We start from the raw sequence: 12,071 nt of genomic DNA on the forward strand, positions 1-12,071 counted from the left end.
ACATTAAACTTTGTTACATTTCTCCTCTCTCTCTCTCACACACACTCTCTCTCTCTCACACACACTCACTATCTCTCTCTCACACACACTCTCTCTCTCACACACACACACACACACACACACACACACACACACACGTTTGTTTTTGTGAAAAGTGGGGACATCCCATAGGCGTAATGGTTTTTATACTGTACAAACTGTATATTCTATTGCCCTACACCAACCCTACAACTAACCCTACCCCTTACAGGAAACTTTGTGCATTTTTTCTTTCTCAAAAAAAACTAATACTGTATGGTTTATAAGTGTTTTGAAAAATGGGGACATGGGTTATGTCCTCATAAGTCACCCTCTCCTTGTAATACCTGTGTCATACCCATGTCATTATACAAAGTTGTGTCCTGATATGTCACAAAAACAAACACACTCTCGCTCTCTCTCTCACACACACACACACACACTTTCTCACACTCTCTCTCTCTCACACACACACTCTCTCTCTCTCTCTCTCTCTCTCTCACACACACACACACACACTCAGAGTATATCCATAAGTCATTACCTCTTTTACAAGTGTTGTAGAAAAATTTATATTTTACTCTTTCTTATTTACTTTCTTAGACATTGGGTGGGTTTTTTTATATATTTTTATTTTTCCTTTTGATTTAACTTGTGTATTTCTATGTATGTCACCTGGAATGCAACAAAGACATCACACAGTAAAACAAAGAGCCTTTGAAGTCTTTAGTGTGGGTAATTTAGTCAGGAAAGTCAGAGGGGTTAGCCACAAATAAAGACCTTTAACCTCACGGGTGTGAAGACACACAAACACACAGTATCAGAAAGAGCCTTTGAACACTTTAGTGCAGGAAAGACAAAGGGTTTGTTGACCTCAGAGATGTGAAGATAATAAAGCCCAGGGGGTTAGAAGGACCATTGTTTTTTCTGAAAACAGCTAGGTTTGGTTTACGGGGTTAAGTGGAAATTTACAGAGAAGGAACCTTGTAAGAAGTGGGGGGGTGATAGCAGTATAAGAAGGCTGTCTGTTTTCAGTGTGATTTTAGGTCTGTTGTGTTTCAGGGTAGCTGCTGGAACATTGTGAACACACCTCTTTAAGGAAAATAAATTTCTTTCCTTAAATATAATTTGATTCCTTGTCTCTTACACTGGGATGCTATTTGTTAATAATTGTTTTTGCCACAACAATTTGGCGACGAGGATGGGATCTCACGGCAGTTTCTTCTGGTCCTGAGCGGATTTGACGAAGTGATCATCTCAGAGCACCAGGCTCTGGTCTTACCTCGAAAATTGAGAGAGAGAGAGCCAAAAACTGCTTTCAGGGCCAGAGTGACTCGGCTGAGATCAGAAAGAACCAGGTGGCAGTAAAAGCATCTCAGGTAAGAGACTGTAAATTATTTTGTGTGGTGTAATTCGATATGACTGTGAGTGAACCATAGTGGCTGACCATCGCTTTGGTGCGAGCAGAGAAGGTTTTTGCGAGGAGTGAGTTGTAACCTGAGGAATTCAAGTCAATTTCATATCGAAAACTAGCTCGTAGGTGGACGGAAGAGCCACAGGACAGAGCATTTTTGCTAACCTTGCCGATTTGAGGTGACAAAATCGGATCTGTTGAAGACGTTCAAACAGATTATTAGACGTGCGTCGAAGGAAATCCAGAAGAGATAGAAGTCAGCCAATATGGGATCACTAAACAGTAGGCCTAAGCTAGATAATTTTTATACACCAGTTTTCGGTCAAATGAAAAAGAATTATGGGCATAAGTGTATGCTAAACATAGAAAAGCTGATCAAATATCATGATTTTCCCAAAGAAGGGACATTGAGTAAAGTAAGACTGAATGTTGTGAAAGAGTCAGTTGAAAAGAACAATGAAAAACAGATTGGTTGTTGTATGTGTGTTCGTCACGTGTGTAAAGGATGTGAGCAGACTATAGGTTGTTGGTTAGAAGAGGCTGAAAGACGAGAACGAAAGCAAATGCAGAAAGAATTGGCATGTAGGGATGAAATGAAAAAAATTAAAGAGAATGTGTGTGAGAAAACTGTTCCATGGTTAGAAGAGGCTGAAAGGCGAGAACGAAAGCAAATGCAGAAAGAATTGGCATGTAGGGATGAAATGAAAAAAATGAAAGAGAATGTGTGTGAGAAAACCGCTCCACCGGAGCAGAATGCTACTAATGAAAAGTGTGTTTGTGTTTTCCAATATGCACCCGAGATCGGGTCAGCACCGCCGGCTTATAAACATCACTACCCCGTGGCAGAGCTGACAGCCCTGAAACTGGACCACGATCTCGACTGCTCTCCGTTCCAAAGACCAGCACAAAATGCAGCACGAGTAGCAGCACAAGCGGCAGCACGAGCAGAAGCAGAAGCGAGAGGAGGACGAGCAGCGGCAGACGCAGCAGTGCACATGCTACAAGCCTCAGCGCTCGCTGCCACAGACAGCGAAGAAGAAAGGGAGGACGAAGAACACGAAGTTTTCGGGGACGCGTCTGAAATGGTTCCCAGCACAACTAATTCAGAAAGACCGAGCACCAGCAGGCCGAGAGTGACAAGATCAAAGACGATTAAAAGTGGAAAGATCAGCGTCACAGCTTTGAAAGACACATCGCAGAACATAACAGCTCCGATGGTCGAAGTTGCGGGTCCGAATGGGCCAATGCTGGTTTTTAGAGCTTGGACAGTGTCTGATATGAGAGATGCGATGGCACAACTACTGGATCCACAGGACGCGGGCGAAAGGATTGCTAAAGAACTGCTTTTACTTTGCCAAGAGTTCAGCCCAACTTCACAAGAACTGAGACGGATGCTGGGTGTGAAAATGGTCCAGCGAACTGGCATAAGGTGAGCGGAAAACTGGCGACAATGGACGTGAGACGAGTGCACACAGACTGGGACCATGCGAGCAAAGAACCATACAGGAAAGAAGTGGAAAATTTCACTAACGCAGTAAGCGCAGCATTTCCTCCGCGTGTGGACACTGAAAAGATTACATGTTGCACTCAGGAGAAGAATGAGTCTGTCAGCAGCTATTATTACAGACTTTTTGAAACATTTGGAAAACACAGCGGCTTGACAGAGCCTACGGACAGAGGGAACAAACCAAGTACGTGGGAAAGCCTTCTATTGAGTTATTTTCTGAAAGGACTGAAACCAGAAATTTCAAGGGGAACAAAGGCAAGTTACGTGGAGTGGAAGAACGGGCGCTTAACCTCAGCCCTGATGCACGCTATACACGCCGAAGACCAGCTGCAGGAAAAGAAAGACAGAAAACCACTCACAATGGCGATGGTGCAACGTGAACCAAACAAGCCTACAACTCAACAAAAGGCGAGAGGAAGAGATGAAGGAAGGAAATGGCGGTGCTATGTGTGTGCTACGAACAACCATGCGCTCAGAGACTGTACCAAATGCAGAGTGTGCAGGAGAGACGGGCACTGGAGCAGTGCGTGCCCGAATGTAAGGTCTGATTGAAACGAAAGAGACGGAGAGCAGGACGGAGATGGTCCAGTTCGAGGAGGTCGGTGGCTGACTACAAGAAAGGGAAGTGAACATTTATTTCTAACACGCAAAACACGCACAAACACAAACACATACACTGATTTACTTTCTGCTATCTGCAATGAAGAATCTGCTTGCAAATCTTTGTGTGTTTTGAGCAATGTTGTGAATGATGAAATTTTGAGTAGTGTTTCTGATGAATGTTTAAAACTGTACAAAAGCACTGGGTTTTCTCAAATGCCAAGATACCCAATGATAGTCGAGGGAGTAGTAATTAACTTTTTAGTCGATTCCGGAGCGTGCCAGAGCACTTTACGACCATGTGACTTGCCATGTGTGCCGAAAATGACAGGAAAAGTGTATGAAAGCACTTCGGCTTCAGACCATTTGATCTCTGAACAATTAACCGAGTCCTTAGAGTGTGAGACGGAGGGGGGTCGAACTCTGAAACACGAGTTTCTCTGGTCGCCCAAATGTCCCGCGCCTCTAATGGCCAGAGATTTAATGTGTGAATTAAATTTGACCCTCAGTGCTGATTCCTATGGAATTAGCATTGAGGAAGCACCACAAATTACATGTTCTAAATTTGAGCCGCAGTAGGCTTACGAATGACAGATAAAAGATGTTGATTGAGCAGAGATGATTTTGAAATTGGCTAAGGATCGAACAACACCAATCAACACAGAGTTTATGACGCCTGATAAAATGCATTGCACGTCACATGTCGTAGTTGAGCGAGACTCACAATATGAAGAAACTTGGTTTAGTGATGTGGAGAATGAAAGTGTGAAATTTGACAAGATTTTCTGGACAGAGAATGTGTGTGCGCTTTCTGCAAGTTTTAATGAACAACAATTGCAGTGTTATTTAATGACAGAAGAGAGTGTTCCCCACCTATCTGTGTCGAAGGTCATAAAGCAGCAGTGGAAGGATTTAGGGCTTTTTGTGAAAAAGTGCCTGCAGGCCACAGACTGGGTTGAAGTTGATACAGACATAGCACAGAGCAAAAGTGTTGGAGCATTTAAATTAAACTGCGATTTTGATGTGCAGGTTTTGAGAACTATGACTGCTGTTGTGAAGAATGATGTGACAAAACATGGGGTGGGAACTATTTCTGCCTCAGACATTGATATTTCTTTGGCAGAAATACCGTCAAAATTGTGGGCAGAGCACAAGTATGATGTGGGTTTAATTAAGGGATGCGAGCCGGTTGTAATCACCCCCAAATCTGATTACAGACCGTGTCAAGCGCAATACCCACTCAAACGTGAAGCATTGCAGGGCATAATGCCAGTATTTGATTCTCTGTTGAAGGAGGGAATAATTATACCATGCAATGATTCACCAGTGCGCACACCAATTTTTCCTGTAAAAAAGATTAGAGATAAGGGTCAGCCAACAGAATGGCGATTTGTGCAGGATTTACAGGCTGTAAATTCAGCTGTCATTGCCAGGGCAGCACGAGTGCCAAACCCTTATACTATTTTGTCACAAATTCCGCAAAATGCAACATATTTCACTGTGGTGGATTTAGCTAATGCTTTCTTTAGCGTCCCAGTGGAAGAGAAAAGCCAGTTTTGGTTTGCGTTTGATTTCAATAATAAAGGCTACACATTTACAAGATTGTGTCAAGGATATTGTGAATCTCCAACGATTTATAACGAAGCCCTTCGGAGAAGTATTGAGCCTCTGACTTTGACAGCTGGAACAGCCTTGTTACAATACGTTGATGATTTATTAATCTGTGCAAAAGATAAAACCACCTGCATTGCCGACACTGTGACTCTCCTGAAGCATCTTGAGCAGGGGGGACACAAGGTCAGTCTTTCAAAGCTGCAGTTTGTGAAACAGGAAGTAACCTTCCTGGGGCATGTTATCAAACCAAATAGCAAAGCACTGTCTGAGAAACGGGTGCGGGCCATAAAAGAGGTGCCAAAACCAGTTACAAAAAAACAGATGCTGTCATTCTTAGGGATGTGTGCTTACTGCAGAACATTCATTCCTAATTATGCCATTTTTGAGCAGCCTTTACGAGCCCTAACGACAGGGAAAGGGCTGAGGTCATGTGACAGACTTGTTTGGACAAGCGAGGCTGTGGAAGCATTTGATAACATGAAAGTGCAATTGGCTATGGCTCCAACGTTAGGCCTTCCTGTCATAAACCGCCCGTTTGTACAGATGGTCGATGAAAAGAATGGTTTTATGTCTTCTGTTCTCTTGCAGACTCATGGTGACAGACTGCAACCTGTGGCCTATTTCTCAACGAAACTTGATGCTGTAGCTGCAGGACTTCCACACTGCCTGAGAGCAGTGGCAGCGGCCGAGCTGGCTGTGATGGCCTCGAGAGAATTTGTAGGCTACTCTGATTTGACTTTAATGGTTCCACACGCAGTCTCCATGATTTTGCAAGAGCAGAGAACGTCACATTTGTCTACAGCCCGATGGCTGAGGTATCACACGATTTTGTTGGACATGCCAAACATAACTGTGAAACGATGCACAACTTTGAATCCTGCCACCCTTCTGCCCACACAGGAGGATGGTGAGGAACATCACTGTTGTCTGTCAGCGCTCGAACAGGTGTGCACACCACGTCCAGACCTTTTAGACATACCGCTTGATAATTGTGACAATGTCCTGTTTGTGGATGGGTCTGCCTCAAAAGATCCACAAACAGGACAGAATAAAGTGGGTTATGCTATAACAACTGAATTTGAAACTCTGAAGTCTGACAAATTACCATCACACTATTCTGCGCAGGCAGCGGAACTGGTCGCATTGACCGAAGCGTGTAAACTGATGGCAGATAAATGTGTGACGATATACACAGACTCACGATACGCTTTCGGGGTCACACATGACTTTGGTGCTTTGTGGAAGCACAGAAAATTCTTAAAATCAGATGGGAGGCCGATACTAAACGCGTCTCTGGTATCGGACCTGCTCGAGGCTATTCTGTTGCCAGACAAAATTTCGATTTGTAAATGCGCAGCGCATACTAATAAAAGTTTCATTTCAACAGGAAATGCTAGAGCTGATATGGCTGTGGATCAGACTGAAGATAATACTAAAAGCACCAGTTGCGCACAAGTTGACATTAATCTTGACATTTCTCCTTGTTTACAGAGCATGCAGTCTTTTTCCACAGGAGCTGAGAAAAACAACTGGAAGGTTGATGGCGTCTGGAGATCCGTTGTTGGAACGCCCTGTTTACCCAAACATTTCTTTCAACATTATGCTAAGTTGACACATGGGTTAGACCATGTATCAAAAGGGGGAATGATTGCACAGATGAAAGAATTGTGGTTTACCAAAGGTTTCACAATATTCGCTGAGAATTTTTTTTTTTGCAAAAGATGTGTTATCTGTAATACACACAATGTGGCACAGGGTGTCAAAACGCAACTGGTATCCCAACCAGACCTAGAAGGGCCATTTGAGAACACATTTTGTCAATGAGGCAATAAACAGGTGGGTCAAATGTGTTCTCAGATATGAGAACACATTGCGCCTAACACATTGCGCCAGCGGAGGCGCTATTGAACGGGAAAATCAGACGGTAAAGAACAAATTGGCAAAGTGTTGTGAGGAAACTGGACTCTCATTGGTGAAAGCAAAACAAATTTGAGCCCATTCAAAATTCTCTTTGGTAGACCACCATTCATGGGAATAGAAGGGGGTAAAACTCAGGCTTCCATCAACGGATGTGTGTGAAAATGAAATGTTGAATTACTGCAAAGAATTGTCTTGTCTGTTATCTAACATTTCTGTGCAGGTGAAAGCTGCCCAGAGGAAGGTTGCTGAGACGTTTCTGCATAAGATCAGGCCGGGGGATTACGTGGTAATTCGTGACCTGAGGAGGAAGAACTGGAGGGTGAAACGGTGGCGAGGGCCACTCCAAGTTTTTGCTGATAACACACACAGGGGTGAAGGTCGGAGAGAGAGCTACGTGGGTGCACGCCAGCCACTGCAGGAGAGATCCGCCCATATCGGAAGGGCAACAGGAGGAGGAGCCTCAGCAACAACAACAACAAGTTCAATAATAAGCCCCAAGATCAAGCCCAAACACCAAGCACAAGAGCAAGGTCACTCAGGAGGAGTGATAAGGCCGGTGTGCAGAGTAAAGCCATTTCTGCAGCCACAACCAAAGACATTGATCATTGCAAAGAGCTCCAATCACTAGACAAGATGGATCGTTCAAGACCATGGTACTCATTCAGACTGCCAGGAATGTGTGGACTTTGTGAGACTGAATTCATTTTGACTTTGATATCAGTGACTATTTGTTTGATAATTTTTATGCTTATAATTCAACACATGCGATAGGCCGTAAGAGAACCCGAGCGTACTGACAACCTGTGGGCCGGGTGGGTTATGTCTTTGTGGGGAGGATGGATGTACTGGATAATTCAAACTGTTTTGCCAATTGTAGTGATAGGAATTCTGATTCTGTTTTGCTTGCCATGCATTATGAGATGTATTTCCAGCTCAGTACAGAGATTGGTTAGGGCTGGGACGCCCATACAAGCAGTAAAACTGACCGCTTATCCGATAGATAGTGAACACAAATGTGATGATTATGAGAGTGACGAGAGTGATAACATTAACACAGAAATGTGAAGAATAATCATGGAATACGAAAGTCAGACATGAGGAGTATAACTGTTATGAAATGACTTGAAACAATTATAATCATGTTTGCTTAGAATTAGAAACAAGCGTGTTTTTTTTAAGTTATCAAAACTAATGTTACTTAATCCAAATCGTTTATCAGAGAATGATAAAGAGGAGGAATTGTTGTAGAAAAAATTTATATTTTACTTTTTCTTATTTACTTTCTTAGACATTGGGTGGGTTTTATATATATTTTTATTTTTCCTTTTGATTTAACTTGTGTATTTCTATGTATGTCACCTGGAATGCAACAAAGACATCACACAGTAAAACAAAGAGCCTTTGAAGTCTTTAGTGTGGGTAATTTAGTCAGGAAAGTCAGAGGGGTTAGCCACAAATAAAGACCTTTAACCTCACGGGTGTGAAGACACACAAACACACAGTATCAGAAAGAGCCTTTGAACACTTTAGTGCAGGAAAGACAGAGGGTTTGTTGACCTCAGAGATGTGAAGATAATAAAGCCCAGGGGGTCAGAAGGACCATTGTTTTTTCTGAAAACAGCTAGGTTTGGTTTACGGGGTTAAGTGGAAATTTACAGAGAAGGAACCCTGTAAGAAGTGGGGGGGGGTGATAGCAGTATAAGAAGGCTGTCTGTTTTCAGTGTGATTTTAGGTCTGTTGTGTTTCAGGGTAGCTGCTGGAACATTGTGAACACACCTCTTTAAGGAAAATAAATTTCTTTCCTTAAATATAATTTGATTCCTTGTCTCTTACACTGGGATGCTATTTGTTAATAATTGTTTTTGCCACAACACAAGGTATTGCACTTGCAAAATATAAGATTCGAGAGGGTCTTGTCTGCAAGCCGAGCACGATGTGGCCTCATGATGATGATTTGCAGTATCACCATGACTGAAGACCCTTTCAACTGGGGCACTTGAAGCCGGCACTGAAAATGCTCTCATTGCAACAGGAAAAAGTGCAGGGAGGATACCCCTGTTTGCATCCCAGAAGGACAGACAAGCCTGCCCACAACAAAGACCAAAATAGTTATTTAGTTGTGTCTCTGGGTTGGTGGTTGTGTCCTGCTTGCGGCAAAAACAAGAATGGGATGTACTGTATGGTCGGGCAGACATGAAAACATGATATATGGTTAAAAAAATGGTTGTTTGAGGCTTTTTGTAGTTTTTTTTAACTATCTTGCTTAGCATCAAAATCCTCCAGACTTGGCCCTTCTACACTGATTCTTATTAGTGGACGATGCTACTTGTGCCTGATGTTAAAGGTTGTATCAGCGATGACGGGGTAATGTCACTTCTGTTGATGTTCAAACAAAACAGAGAGCTAGCTCGCTACTCCCTCCCCCTCCCTCCCGTGCAATTGAAACTCTCCTAAACGCACGGCACATCTTATTGGTTGGAACACTTTATTTTGCCTTTGAGTGGTTGGTTAACACTTGTTGGTAGCAATTGTTTTTGTGTACAGATCTCGGAGCCTAGGCTGCCTACAGAGCAGGGGCGGTTCTAAGGTCAGTGGATATTATTCGGGGCTTTAGCCCAAACTAAATTGTTTATTTTTATTTAAAGGAATTAATTAATTAATTATAAAAGCGATTTAAGGGAATAAAGAAAAAGAAAGAAAGGCTTATTGTATTAGTGAAATAATTTTAACTATTTGCAACAAATATTTTATTTTTAATTATGCATGCATTGTCTCTAAATTAATAAAGGACATAATAGCATATTTTCAATTCAAAAAGGCAAAATGTAATAAATAAATAAAAATGTACTTACATTTACCAGGCATTCGTTCACTTTAAACATTTTAATCATTTTGACAATAATGAGCTAGACCGCTGAATTTTTAGTCTTCCTAACAACAAACAGAGCGGTGCACAGTCCTAATGGAGTGCATCAGAGCAGCATCAAGAATATCAAATATTTTGCAGTGAATCTCTTATTTGCATCTTAAGTTTATTGCCAATAATAATGACAGGTTTGTGAAAGTGTAGAACTCGCGCAAAACACATCTTCAGCACAGCGACTCATTTGCACGTCTCTGATTGGCCAATGCGTTCAACAGACATGTCTGTGATTGGCTACAATGCTCAACGCTGCAAAAGCACGTCGTGAGTACCTTTAGTGCAAAGGGAAAATATATATATATATATATATATATATATATATATATATAAAAACTGTAATATGCACTTTTCATGATTAGGTAATCGCGGCAGCTGTAGTCTTATTCACATTTGTTTTTCTGATTATTTGTTCTGCTCTATGAGAAAGACAAGGTAACCTTCGGGGCTTTACTATAAACATTCAGGACTTAAGCCCCCTTAGCCCAGCCCTAGCGCCGCCCCTGCAAGAAACGCGTTTTTTTTTTGACGGCCTGCTAGCAGATCGTTAGGAAAGATTAGATGAATGTGATCATTTATGTTTGGGCCTTTTTTGGGCCTGAAATCGCTGATACAACCTTTAATGGCTACTTTAGCTATTATTACATTAGCTAACTACCAACTAACCAGATAACATTAACAAAATGACAAGCACTTACTGGGCAGAATGGCTCTTCAGATGACGGACGAAATTGGAGGTTGTCATCTGGCTGTCCGAGATTTGTATGTTGCATGTCTTGCAAAGCGCTGTTCTTCTTTTGCCATCTTGCCAAAAATTCTTGAAGCCAAAAGCGATGAACCTCGGTACCCCTCCAGCTGACATGTTGATGTGATGTGATATCTGATCTAAGTGGGCGTGGTGTGCGTAAGGTACGAGAGGGCATGACTGATGATAGTGTCGTGATCCAGTCATGACAACGCTATTCTCAGCCTGTGCTTCAACTGAGTAATCAACTTTATTTTTTAAAATAATTTATATATTTTATATTCAAACTGAAAACATAATGTGATTAACACTCAAGTCATTCAAGTCATTGTGTCTCAAGTCAAGTCAATTCCCGAGTCTTTAACTTCCAAGTCCAAGTCAAGTCTCAAGTATTTTATTTTTTGTCAAGTCAAGTCACAAGTCATAAAAAATAGCGACTCGAGTCGAGTCCAAGTCACCAAGTCACAAGTCCCCATGTCTGCTGATTACCACCTCAGGATTTGAGTTTTGGATTTCCTCAGAAAAAGAATGAAGCACTTTATCCAGCAGAGATCATAAACATGAGTAAGTCTTTTTTATATATATATATATATATATATATATATATATATATATCTAAATGTATAAATATACTTGTATTAGGTTTCACATAGCGTGTACACATTTTACTAGTTAGACTTTTTCCAAACTATAATTCCTGACTAAATGTATAATCAAGTGAAACATTATGAAGTTTCATTTACATCATATAAATGTTCTACTGTATTACTAGTATGAGTGACCATCAAAATAATGTTAATAATGCAGTTTATCATTTAGTTTATTTGAGAGCACATAAACAATATACACTTTGGAAATGCTAGTTATGTGATGTTCATTTATATATTTCAGCATTACACAATACCAGTCAATACCAGTTTGCTAAAGCAGTAATATTGTTCAATGTTTTTACTATTTAAAATAACTGCTTTCTATTTGAATATATTTTACAATTTAATTTATTCCTGTGATCAAAGCTAAATTTTCAGCACCCAGTCTTGCTGTTCTTTCAATTTATAAAAAAAAAAAAAAAAAAAACCTGAAAAAATTATTCTCAGCTCTTTTCAACATTAATAATAATAATAATAATAACAATAAATGTTTTTTGTTGTTGTTGTTTTTTAGTAGAAAATCATAATATTAGAAGGATTTCTGACGGATTGTGTGACTGGAGTAATGATGCTTAAAATTCCGCTTTGAAAGTCAGCTTTGATTGTTTCTAATAAACTGTTTAACTGCACTTGCAAGTGAATCTTTTTTCTCTTTTCTCTGAATCTCTATTTTGTCCTCACAT

The 12,071-nt window shown here is 41.0% G+C and overlaps 2 long non-coding RNA genes across 2 annotated transcripts; both read left to right on the forward strand.

Annotated features, from left to right (window-relative positions):
* Window positions 1-575: 575 nt before the first annotated feature.
* Window positions 576-1,145, forward strand: LOC122137087. Its single transcript, XR_006154597.1, has 2 exons — window positions 576-628; window positions 907-1,145. It is a non-coding gene; the product is annotated as an uncharacterized LOC122137087 (long non-coding RNA).
* A 175-nt stretch (window positions 1,146-1,320) lies between these two features.
* Window positions 1,321-8,886, forward strand: LOC122137086. Its single transcript, XR_006154595.1, has 2 exons — window positions 1,321-1,397; window positions 7,294-8,886. It is a non-coding gene; the product is annotated as an uncharacterized LOC122137086 (long non-coding RNA).
* The last annotated feature ends 3,185 nt before the right edge of the window (window positions 8,887-12,071 follow it).

Source organism: Cyprinus carpio, chromosome B4 (genome assembly GCF_018340385.1).
Source record: "Cyprinus carpio isolate SPL01 chromosome B4, ASM1834038v1, whole genome shotgun sequence".
In the NCBI taxonomy this organism is placed as follows: domain Eukaryota; kingdom Metazoa; phylum Chordata; class Actinopteri; order Cypriniformes; family Cyprinidae; genus Cyprinus; species Cyprinus carpio.